The 13,176-nt window shown below is 42.4% G+C and overlaps 1 protein-coding gene across 1 annotated transcript in view; it reads left to right on the top strand.

Moving 5' to 3' along the window:
• The first annotated feature begins 274 nt into the window (after positions 1 to 274).
• Positions 275 to 13,176, top strand: part of NCAN (neurocan) — a 162,895-nt gene continuing 149,993 nt past the window's right edge. The window contains exon 1 of the mRNA XM_087952674.1: positions 275 to 358. The gene's annotated coding sequence lies outside the window, so the exon portion shown is untranslated. The remainder of the gene's footprint in view (positions 359 to 13,176) is intronic.

The following is a 13,176-nucleotide window of genomic DNA, read 5'->3' as shown; positions in this document are numbered from 1 at the left end:
GCAGGGAGGGGGCCCTGCCAACCTCTCTGCAGCTGCCCCCGGCTGAATTTGCGCCGGGTGCCCCCTTTGTTTCCCAAGCTGCTCGCTGGGATTGGCTGCAGCCCGCCCCCGCCACCCCCAACAGCCCCCTCCTTTGCAGGGGATGCAACTGAGGGCGCTCAGCCCCCTCTGAAGCGGGTCGATCGCCCCCACCCACCCCTTTTTTAATTAAAAAAAGACACCCCCTCCCTCCTTCCTTCCTCCGCCTGGAAGCCGGCGGTATTTGAACCCCTGGCGGCGCTCGCCTGGAGGAAGGAAGGGGCTGCTGCTTAACCGCGGTGGAAGCCATGCATTCCTGCAGAGTTTGAAGGCGATTCAGGTAAGGGCTATTTCTCGGTTCGTTGGCTTTCTCTTGCCTTTGAAAAGGGGGGGCAAAAAAGAGAGAGAGAGAAAAAAAGAGAGAGAGAGAAAGAGAGAAACTTCCAACTTGGGGAGAGAAAATAATGTGTTTTGACTGCCTCTTTTTGCTACCCGCCCGGCTCCTGTTTCTTTCGGCGCCTCTCTTGGCTCGTTTTAGAGAAGTGAGCTTTGTTTTAACCCGAACCCGGCTGGACTCTCAGGATGCGCCTTTTTTTTTTTCCTTCCGCGCGATCCTGACAAGGCTCGGCAAGGCGAGCTTTTTAAGCGCTCCAGAGCGGAAGAACCGTTACAAAAAACCAAAACCGGGATAGGATGATGATTAGAGAGAAGAGAAGGGGAGTCTATTTTGAGGGGGAATCTTTTTTTTGGGGGGGGGTAGATAAGGGGCTACGTGGGGGGGGGGCGGTGGGTGGTTTTTTTGTTAGGTTTGAACGGTGGATCCCTCTCAAGTCCGTTTCACTGCTTGGAAAGTGACCAGCTGCATTGCCCAGCCTCACAGACCACCTAGATTTTTTGTCTCTCTCTCTTTTTTTCTCCTTAGCATTGGGACAAAGAAATGTTTTATTTATTAAAAAAAAACCTAGGCTGCTTTTTACGTTTTTTTCCCCCCTGCCCATGGAAAAGAAAAGGCTTTGGGGGGGGTAGTAGGGAAGGGGGGAAAAGCAGGGAAGGGGGTGAAGAGTTTGAAAGAGAGAGAAGGAAGGGGATCCACCGAAGTACCGGAGAGCTGCCGAAATTGGAAGATGGAAGGAAAAGGGGTTTGTTTGTTTTTTAAAATGGGTGCCAAATATTTCAATATTTTAGAGCTGCTGTAACAGGGGCTTTCCCTATGTGGCTGGGGTTGATGGGAACTGTAGTCTGGTGTATCCTGGGAGAGCTGAGATTCGGGAAGGAGGTAGGAAGCGCACACACCGGTCCCTTTGGGGGAAGCCAGAGGGAGGGGAGAAGGAAGTGTGAAGGGAGTCAAACAGGTGAGCTTCCGAACAAGAGGTTCACAAAGACACCAAAGGGAAGTCAAAAAACCTAGAGAGCGAATCTCCTGGGGTATGAACAGCCAGGAGTGCAGGGCTTACAAGATAAGCAGAAGGGCAGGAGAGGATTCCCATCAAAGTGAGGAGGAGAAAGGAAAAGAAAAGAACTAGCGGAATAACGGATGGAGATGTTCCATGGAAAATAGATAATTAGACGAACGAATGAATGGTCGAAGAAATTGTCTTAGCTTTGGGTGTTTTGGTGGAGAAGAGAATCCCTTTTGACAGAAGGAAGGCTAAGACCCCTCCAGAGTGTGCAGAGAGTCAGAGTAACACTTGGCCATTATGATTATCCCCATTCTCCTTAATATTTAATTGCGAAATATATTTTTTTTAAAAAAATTGCATTAACTAAGGAGCGAGGGCCATCCACTTTCCGCTCAGAAATAAGCTGGAGGGTTTCGACAAGAGTGTAAAGATGAAGTTCCATTTCGTGGACACCTTTACGATGTGACGGAATGCTGGCAGTCTTGACGAGAACAATATATCTCTATCTATCTATCTATCTATCTATCTATCTATCTATCTATCTATCTATCTATCTATCTATCTATCTATCTATATTTAATCCTGGTCGCTACTAAATGGATCTCTGCCGTTCTCCCAGGTTTCTTCATGGGGTGAGTAAAGAAGGCTCCCATCCGAAGGCTTAATTTTGACAATCTATAGAGGTGATACATGGAAAAAGGGGGTGGGAGCGGAAAGGAGGAACAAAGGATGAATCTGCTGAAAAACCAGGGCTTGTGAAGCCAGGGGCCTTTGGCAGAATTTCTACAGGAATTAACCACAGTGGGGTTCAGGAGGGGTTTAGTCTGTAAATCAGGATGAAGGGCTCAGCGTTTTCTTTGAAACCAGTTGTGGTTTCTTCAGTGTCTAAGCAAATGTGGTTGGGCAGGCGATGAACATATATCTTATTGTGTCATATTGGTTGTAACAACACCCATCAATCAGCCAAGCGTACTTTGGTGGATGGTCTGAGCCCAGCTAGTTTGGTTGCATTTATGGTTCGTGTGAACCCTGAAAACGGGGATTAAGAGAACCGTGAGTCAATGAAACCTGGAAATGGGTATTGTGTGGAAGGAGCCTTTATGTTCTCTGGGGTTTACACCTCAAAGGCGGAATGCTGGCTAGACGATATGCCCAGGAGCTCTGGTGCAAAAATAAGGTTTGCAAAAAACAAAACAAAACTGCCCAAGTTGGAAGATAAACGTAAAAAAGGGCTGGTGGATTGTTTGTGTTAAACTAGCTTTGTAGCCCAGGGTGGCAAAAAAGGTGAATCTAGAACTTCAGTGACTGGAGAAAGTCCGTGAGATTCCGTTTCTCAGTGGTCTAACAATAGCAACACAGCGAGGAGACATAATGGAGCAAACTGGGTGATTCAGCAGCTCCCTTTAACTTCTGGGATGCAGAAGAAATTCTGGGCTACAGATTTTTATTTCATTTGGATGGTCTTCTGCAGCCATCTCTGTGGGTTGGAAGTTGTGTCTGTGTGTGTGTGTGTGTGTGTGTGTATTAAAAACACACCCCACCCTGTCCTTTCTTACCTTATTCAATAATGGTGCAGTTGTGGTTGTTGTGGTTGGAGGGCAAGCATCCTGTTCCCCCCCAAGTCCATCCCCAGTTTCTTAGGATGTGTGGAACTTTTAGTCTTAAAAGGATGAGAATGAGGGTCACATGCCCTGGAAATTTGAGTTATGTATCTTAATCACCCTAAATATGTGCAAGGGGAAATGGGATAAGGAGCAAGATCTGTAGGTGGGCAGAGGTACTCTTTTTCTGCCAGGAGTATTGTGTTTTGCGTACTTCAAGGCAAAGTTGTAAAAAAAAAAAAAAAAAAGGTCCCGGGGTTGTTGAGGTTAAGCTTCAAGTGTTGTAAATTGCACGAGATTTCTACATTTCTTTCAGCGTCTTTGCAAAATGAAACTTTTTCTGATGCAATACGATGGGACGGTTAGGAAGGGAATATCTCTCGTTCTTTCAAAATTCTGTTCTGTTGCTGCGAATACAGGTAGTCCTTGATTTACGGCCACAATAGAATAGAATAGAAATAGAATAGGATAGAATAGGATAGGATAGGATAGAATAGAATAGAATAGAATAGAATAGAATAGAATAGAAATTGAGTATGAAACAGAATAGAATAGAATAGAATAGAATAGAATAGAATAGAATAGAATTCTTTATTGGCCAAGTGTGATTGGACACACAAGGAATTTGTCTTTAGTGCATATGCTCTCAGTGTACATAAAAGAAAACATACATTTGTCAAGAGTCAAGAATCATCAGGTACGACACTTAATAATAGTCATAGGGTACAATAAGCAATCCAATCATACTAGGAAACAGTCAGTATAAATCGTAAGGCTACAAGTGACAAAGTTACAGTCATACAGTCACAGGTGGGAGGCGATGGGTGATAAGGAGTGATGAGAAGATTAATAGCAATAGTAGTGCAGACTTTGTAAATAGTTGGACAGTGTTGAGGGAATTATTTGTTTAGCAGAGTGATGGCGTTCGGGGAAAAACTGTCCTTGTGTCTGTCTAGTTGTTCTGGTGTGAAGCCCAAGCTTTCTGCAACTAAGTAAAGCAGATGTTAAGTGAGGTTTTTGCCCCATTTTGTGACCTTTCTTGCCACAGCTAAGTGAATCGCTGCCATGGTTAAGTTAGTGGAATGGTTGCTAAGCAAATCTGGCTTCCCCATAGACTTTGCTTATCAGAAGGCTGGCAAATGGCCATTCCGTGACACCGTTGTAAATATGAACTAGTTGCCAAGCACATCCAAATTCAGATCACGTCACGACAGAGATGCTGCCATCGTTGTGTGAAAAACGGCCATAAGTCACTTTCGTCAGTGCTGTTGTAACTTCAAATGGTCATTAAATGAACTGTTCTAAGTCAAGGACTGCCTGTATTTTAAAATGTCCATATGGCACCTGGGGATATAGGTATAGTATCCAAGTGTGTTTCTTCTCATCTATTGCACAAGCGTGAGATTTACCTTGGGGAAGTATTTGTAACACTCATTTCCACTAAGAGTGACAGTGTCATGCCCTTGTTGGAATAGGGAGGGAGAGATGGAACAGCTGACAGGGAGTGGGAGTGTGGCTCCGGTGGCTGTGGAGGAAACTAGGGAAGGGCACAGTCCAGTTGGGCCTTCAGAGGAAGGCCCAGGTCCACCCCATCTTCATCCTAGGGCACGCAGGGAGGAATGGAGAAGGGAGCAACGTGAGTTGTGTGGTTTATGGGGGAGGAAAGGGTCCTGATCCCCTTCATTGGCTGCAGCTGGAAAAACTGTTTAAAAAGGCAAACCACACAAAGCAAAGTGTGAATTATTTTGGTTTGTCAAGTCTTATCTGAGTTCTGGCATCCTCCCAAGTGTGTGGGTTTTGTTATCTTTTGACGTCTTCAATCCCTTATCCTGCCCTGTCTCGTTAATTGTTGCAGTGTGGTTTGTGTTGGTTTTTACTTATAAGTTATATGTACTTTGGGTTCGGATGGAATTTCTTCCCTTTAAAAACTGTTCTTTGGAGAGTTTTTTCTCCAGCCAATGATAACTGGACATTGGGGGCCAATTTGGAGGAATTAATGGGACTTTACCTACTTTTGTGACTTTGTTGCTTTTGTGCCATGCCCCGGTCATCACAGACAGGTTCCCAGTTTGACCACAGTGTGGTATGAATGAATGAGTCATATTTCAGTCTAATCTACCTCCCAGGGAAAGTTGTGAGGAGAGAAATCTTGAATTTTATGGAGGAAAGACAGAATGGTAAAAGACAAGGTAGGTGGCCTTTTGATTAGAAATGAATACATTGTTTGCCAACACAAACAGCACCCGCCTTGGGTTAAACAAAATAAAACAATAACAAATAAAAATTTTGCTATGCTGAAACAGTATTATTGCAACAACATTGTTCTGTTAATTAGCCCCTAATTGCTGCTTGTTTTCTATATGGCTGTTTGCAAAATTAATTAAAGGAAATAAAAAGCTAAACAAATTTGGGAAGGGAACTACATTTATCAACTGCTACTAGATATAATTGCTACATGAAACCTCTATATCAGATGCTCCAGGGGTGGGATTCAAAAATTTTAACAACTGGTTCTGTGGGCATGGCTTAGTTGGTGGGCGTGGTCATGTTATTGGCTGAGTATGGCCAACTCAATATCACTCACATCAAGGCACTTCCCCGCCTGGCCTCTCATGACTGTGGGGATGCTGCAACAGTCGTAAGTGTGAAAAAGGGTCATAAGTCACTTTTTTCAGTGCCACTGTAACTTTGAGTGGTCACTCCACAAAAGCAAAGTACCATCAAAGGAGGGGGGGAAAACTCCAGAGATGTTCCTGAGACAGGAAGTCTAGTCCTGCCAAGAATGTAATAAGGGTTAACGGAGAGGCAGTTTCTGTAAGCAACACCAGAATGTTTCCTTCCTGCCTTCCTTACAGGATTAGGCCAGTAATTTCTTCCAACAACCAGTTCTCCGAACTGCTTAGAATGTTAACAACTGGTTCTAGTGAATAGGTGCAAACTGGTAGAATCGCACCCCTGAGATGCTCTGTATTTTAATACCAGTTTTCTGAAATGGATGGGGATTAAATACACCTTAGGTGAAAGGAACAAGATTTCAGGCTTAACGGGACATGGTTACGAGGATCAGAAATGAGACTGTACCCAAACAAGGAAAACATTGGATTCTTAATATGATGACCTGGTTCACACAACCAGCTGAAACATAAATGACTGCACCCCTTCTGAACTTTGTCATGTGTGCATCTAGGCACAACTCTCTCGACAGGACAAATCTTAAACTAATGGAACCCCTATTAATGATCTAGCTCTAAATGAATTCAAAGAGGCAAAGGGCCATCAAGAAATGCTGTGGGAATCGCTGGATAAATTCAGGAAGGTTTTGGCTGCCCACTTTTGGGAGCAGAATTGCAACATTAAGAGATTCTTAAAGGGCTCTTCTTGCAGCCTTAAGAATAGTTTAGCAATCGTTGGAAAAAGAGGTCAGGACAGGTAGTCCTTGACTTACAACAGTTCATTTAGTGATCGTTCAAAGTAATGACAGCACTGAAAAAAGTGACATAAGTTTTTAAAACTTATAACTGTTGAAGCATCTTCATGATCATGTGTGATGTCCTGGGGCGTGGCACAAAGGCAACACAGTCAGCAATCAATAAGAATCCCTCAATTATCTCCAACTTTGCCCACAATGTCCAGGTTACCTTCTGGCTGGAGAAAAACCCTCCCAGGAACAGCCTTTGACTGCAGAAAATTAAGTCCAAAACATGGTCAACACAAACTGTAACTTAAAGTCCAAACAAGCAGGGCAGGAGCAAGAATTTCAGACTTCAGACTTTAAGGCAGGGCAAAACTCACACGGTTGGGAAGACGCCAGGAACACAGATAAGCCAGGACAACACAAGATAAAGTCACATTTGCCCCCCATAGCCTGCCCCATGCAGCCTGCCTTTCTTATCAACTGTCTTCCCAGCTGTGGCTAGTGAAGGGAATCAGGGCCCTTTCCTCCCCCATAAGCCACACAACCCACGTTGCTCTCTTCTTCGTTCCTCCCTGCGTGCCCTAGGATGAAGAGGGGGTGAGCCTGGGTCTTCCTCTGAACCCCCTCTCCCTTGTTCTACCTCTCCCCTGCTCTGCCTAGCCGGACTCTGCCTTTCCCCAGTTTCATCCACAGCCAACAGAGCCACACTCCCATTCCCTGTCAGCTGTCTGTCTTCCTCCTCGGATTCAGACTCTGACAGGGGCATGACATGTGATCAAAATTCAGATGTTTGGCAAGTGATGCATATTTATGACGGTTGCAGTGTCCTGGTTCCCTTTTGTGACTTTCTGACAAGCAAAGTCAATGGGGAAACTAGATTCACTTAACAACCATGTTAGTATTGCAGTGATTCACCATTTGTGACCTTCCCAGCTGGCTTCCAACAAGCAAAGTCAGTGGGAAAAGCCAGATTCACAACTGCATGATTCACTTAACAACTGCAGTGATTCGCACAGCAACTGTGGCCAAAGTGGTAGAGAAATGGGGCACAACTCACTTAACAACTGGAAATGGGGCACAACTCAATTAACTGTCTTACTTAGCAATGAAAATGTTGGGCTCACTCACTGTCCGATTCCGCTGCTGTCTGCAGAGGCTGCTGGTGAACCACAACATTAGGTGAGACATTTGTTAAGTGAGTTTTTCCCCGTTTGCCCCATTTTACGACCTTTCTTGCCTCGATTGTCTAGTGAATCACTGCAGTTGACAAGTTAGTAAGCCGATTGTTAAGTGTACCTGACCTCCCGAGATTCACTTTGCGTGTCGGACGATCGCAAAAGGAGACCATGTGACCCTGGTACCCTGCAACGGTCATAAATACGAACCAGTTGCCAAGCGCCTGAATTTTGATCAGGTGGCCATGGGGAATGCTGCAAAGATCACAGCTGTGAAAAACGGCCATAAGACACACTTTTCAGTGCCGTTGTAACTTGAAGCAGTCACTAAATGAAGTATTGTAAGTCGAGGACTATTTGTATTTCGAATTCCCTCCTATCCAAAAAAAAAAAAGAAAAAGGCAAAAAGGTGGTGAACATACTTTCTCTTCCCCTTATTTGCATCAAATCCTTCCTTCCTCGGCTTAAAGACGACCTCAGAATTTCCAAAGCAGATGGTTCCCAACATTCGGACCTTTTGTCCTACACCAGGGTTTGTAAAATAACAAACCATCAAGGGTTCTGGCCGTGTAAACCCAACATTTTAAAAGCCCAATGGCTTGATCCTCATAGACATTGAGCTTGGAGTGGTAAAGGAAGAAAACCCAGAGCTGCTATGCAACAGATAGAGTGAAGATATGCACGATAAACAATTGCAAATGCTCTTTGGATACATAATTTTGTATGTATGTATGTATTTATTTATTTAGTCATGTTTATGTAGTGTATATTGGAGGTGGTGACCCTTTGAGAGCTGTATGCAACAAAATTTCATTTTAATGTATGCCGATCAGTGTACATTCAAAGCAGAGGTGATATTTGGCAGGTTCTGACCAGTTCTGGAGAACCGGTAGCGGAAATTTTGAGTAGTTTGGAGAACCGGCAAATCCCACCTCCGACTAGAGATTTTACAGCATCCTTCCCCTGCCATGCCCACCAAGCCACGCCCACAGAACCGGTAGTAAAAAAAAATTGAATCCCACCACTGATTCAAAGTGACAATAAAGTTAATATTCTATTCTATTCTATTCTATTCTATTCTATTCTATTCTATATTCTATTCTATTTTATTCTATTCTATATTCTATTCTATTCTATTGAATATTATATTCTATACTATTCTATTCTATATTCTATTCTATTGAATATTATATTCTATACTATTCTATTCTATATTCTATTCTATTGAATATTATATTCTATACTATTCTATTCTATATTTTATTCTATTCAATATTCTATACTATTCTATTGTATATTCTATTCTATTCTATATTTTATTCTATTCAATATTATATTTAAACTATTCTATATTCTATTCTATTCTATTCTATTCTATTCTTCTATGCTATGCTATACTATACTATACTATACTATACTATACTATACTATACTATACTATACTATTCTATATTCATCCCATATTCTATTCTATTCCATGTTCTACTCTACTCTACTCTACTCTTTGTGCAGGTCCAGTGAAAATGGTTTAGAACAGTGTTTCTCAGCCTTGGTAACTTGAAGATGTGTGGATTTCAACTCCCAGAATTCCCCAGCCAGCTCTGCTCCCCAGCAAGCTCTGCTGGTGGGGAATTCTGGGAGTTAAAGTCCACACATTTTCAAATTGCCAAGATTGGGAAGCATTGGTTTAGAAAACAGACTCAGGCTGCATTAGCACAATACAGAGAACCAGGTTGGCTGAAAACCAAGAGACCCCATTCACACAAACATCAACTTGGACTGCCGGTTTTCTGGCTTGTGCTGGTATGTGAATCCATTGGGTTATCGATCGATGGATCGTGTAAAAGAACCCAGGACATGGTTTAATTCAGTAACCAGGATAAGAAGCTTGGGGGCCTGAATGCAGCTGTTGATTGGGAGATTCGGGGGAGGGAGGAAGCCGCTAGTTTGCTTTTGATTACATCCTATTTTAAATCTAGATTTCAAATTGCTCATACGCCACAATTAGGCCTAACGCAAAGCCGATATCGCTCTCGATAAGATGGGAGAGAAAGTCTGTTGCAACATGGGAAAAAAAACCCAGCCTCTTTCTAGGTTGCCATTTCTTCACCTCCAGGTAGTTTTTTTTTTTTTTAAATTATCAGATCCATATTTCTGCTGTTTTGCTCCAGTGCCTGCGCTGAGAATAGCTCACTCTCCCAGGTTCATTCTCCCAGTCAGGGTCTTGTTAAAGAGCAAAGGTTCCTACTGTATTTTCATGACCTGTTTCTGGTTTTTTACATTCTGTGTATGAATTTCTGTTGGGACAGATTCAGTCAGCTGGAAGGGACCTTAAAGGTCTTCTAGTCCAACCCCCCTGCATAAGCAGGAGACCCTATACCATTTCAGACAGGTGGCTGTCCAGTCTTTTTTTTTTTTAAACCTCCAGTGATGAAGCACCTATAATTTCTGCTGTTCCACTGGTTAATTGTCTTCAATGTTAGGAAGTTTCTCCTTAATTCCCAGTTTCTTCTCTCCTTGATTAGTTTCTATCCTTTGTTTCTTGTCTTTCTCTTGTGATGCTTTGGAAAATAAGTTGCCTGAAACAATGTACATCCCTCATCTCTTTGCATTAGATAAGGTAGATAAGATTAAGATAACCTTTATTGTCATTTTTTTTACTGTGAACACACTGGTATGCATTAAAAATGAAATTCTGTTGCCTGCTCTCAAACGAAAGCATATATCTATCCATATACATACATAACACACATATACACCTGCTATATACATACATTTATACCTATACACACACATATATATGTGTATGTGTGTATGTGTATAGATAGATAAGTAGATAGATAGATACAGTAGAAAGACAGATACAGTAGATAGACAGACAGACAGACAGACAATCTGAATGTTCTGCTTTGAAGATAGGTAGATGATAGGTAGGTAGATAGATAGATAGATAGATAGATAGATAGATAGATAATGATGATAGATAGATAGATAGGCAGGCAGGCAGGCAGGCAGGCAGGCAGGCAGGCAGGCAGACAATCTGAATGTTCTGCTTTGAAGATAGGTAGGTAGATAGATAGATAGATAGATAGATAGATAGATAGATAGATAGATAGATAGATGATAGGCAGGCAGGCAGGCAGGCAGGCAGGCAGGCAGGCAGGCAGACAATCTGAATGTTCTGCTTTGAAGATAGGTAGGTAGGTAGGTAGGTAGGTAGATAGATAGATGATAGATAGATAGATAGATAGATGATAGATAGATAGATAGATAGATAGATAGATAGATAGATAGATAGATAGATAGATAGGCAGGCAGGCAGGCAGGCAGGCAGGCAGACAATCTGAATGTTCTGCTTTGAAGATAGATAGATAGATAGATAGATAGATAGATAGGCAGGCAGGCAGGCAGACAATCTGAATGTTCTGCTTTGAAGATAGGTAGATAGATAGATAGATAGATAGATAGATAGATAGATAGATAGATAGATAGATAGGTAGGTAGGCAGGCAGGCAGGCAGGCAGGCAGGCAGGCAGGCAGGCAGGCAGACAGGCAGACAGGCAGACAATCTGAATGTTCTGCTTTGAAGATAGGTAGATAGATAGGTAGATAGATAGATAGATACACACACATATACACAGATACAGATAGATAGATAGATAGATAGATAGATAGATAGATAGATAGATAGATAGATAGATAGATAGATAGATGTTAGATAGATAGATAGATAGATAGATAGATAGATAGATAGATAGATGTTAGATAGATAGATAGATAGATAGATAGATAGATAGATAGATAGATAGATAGATAGATAGACAGACAGACAATCTGAATGTTCTGCTTTGGATGATATATATACACACACTCACATATACATACACTCACATATACATACATACACACACACACACACACATATATACAGACACATACAGAGAGAGAGAGAGAGAGAAAGAAAGAAAGAAAGAAAAAAGAAAGAAAGAAAGAAAGAAGAAAGAAAGAAAGAAAAAGAAAGAAAGAAAGAAAGAAAGAAAGAAAGAAAGAAAGAAAGAAAGAAAGAAAGAAAGAAAGAAAGAAAGAAAGATCTGGATGTTCTGCTTTGGATACCCTGAAGCCTCCTCCCAGAAGGTAACAAGGAAAACAGGTCATGAAGAGGATGTGTAACATCCCAGACAATGCTGCGATCCCTGCTCCAGTATCGCTCATATGCCATGTCCTGGGATAGAAGGGAGAGAACTGCCAACAATCTTTTCTGCCATCCTCACCACTCTTCAATCTCAGTGAAGGATTTCTTCTTTGAAATAAATTGCCTGGGGTTTTCACGCATGGCCTCTGAGGACCTGAAGAGGCATAGCTCATTCCATCAAATAGCCCCTCTCCCTTTTAAGCCACCTTTTCCAGGTAACATCAGAGGAGCAAATGCTGAGTAATATAAAATGCGCACCTCTCCCACTGGAGATGCCGATGGGTTGAATGTGACTTCTGGCTCTTTTGTTCTGGTGAAAGCTATTAGCTGGCAAGGAGTCCAGCCACAATTGGGAGCAATTGACTAGAGTATCAGCTGTAGTCACTCAAGGGCAACTGCGGCGTCCCTTTTTGGCGACAAATTCTGGTGGAGGAAAATAACATCGATGATGATGAACTGCAACATTCACTAGGCTGGCATCTGTCACCCTCCAGATGCAGCTGGTCTGCAGCATTTAGAAGCGCCATTCAGCACGGTCAATGTGCAGAGGAATGCTGGGAATTGTAGTCAGGCAGCATCCCAAAGAGCCCAGGTTACCTAAGTACCTGGTCTTAATCAAGCCAATTTTTAAATGTTGAGAAATTCCCAGGTATTCTGTTGTCCACCCCCTTTAGCTTAATGACTGCAGTTCAGTTGAGATTATCTTCTATTCAGCAGAAACATATAGGTGGTCCTCGACTTACAGCAGTCCATTTAGTGCCCTTTGAAATTGTACTGAAAAAGATAACCTATAAGTTAACTTATAGGTTATTTTTTTCTTATCTATATATATAAAAGTGCAATACCACTCATGCATCATCACAAAATCTCCAGAACTGTAAAGCCTACAAACTTGAAATTTGGCACGTATGTTCCTCTTGGGTTCTAGGTGCTCAGTAAGAAAGGATTTTTCAAAATGACCATCAGAGCATTAGTATTTCCTATATTATTATTAACACCCTCTGATGCTAAGGAGTTCTACTCCGCCTCCCCACCTGAAAAGAAATCTGTTCCAAATGCAAACACAAGCAGAGGAGAAGAGTTTCAGTTTCAGAGCCCCAAGCAGCTTTAGCACAGAACAATTAAGCTAAGCCACACCCAGGCTCCTTGCTGTCCCCTCCTTGCTCACACAGCAAAGATTGTTTCAGTTTCCAAACAGCCCTCAACCCTCTCACATACTGACAGGACGCTAGCCAGATGAATACCGATGGATGCTGGTAGACAGAGGCACAATTTTTCCCACTTCTTTTCCTCCCCAAAAACTAAGCCCGACCACATACTTTCGTAGCGATGCACAGGTATCGAGCTAGTGAATTATAAGTGTAATGTTTTTCAC

The sequence above is a fragment of the Notechis scutatus genome, chromosome 1 (genome assembly GCF_049901735.1).
Source record: "Notechis scutatus isolate UNSWTSFEM ecotype Mainland chromosome 1, rNotScu1.2, whole genome shotgun sequence".
Taxonomy (NCBI): domain Eukaryota; kingdom Metazoa; phylum Chordata; class Lepidosauria; order Squamata; family Elapidae; genus Notechis; species Notechis scutatus.
The sequence above is the reverse complement of the archived record's forward strand: the minus strand, read 5'-3'. Positions and strand labels throughout refer to the sequence as shown.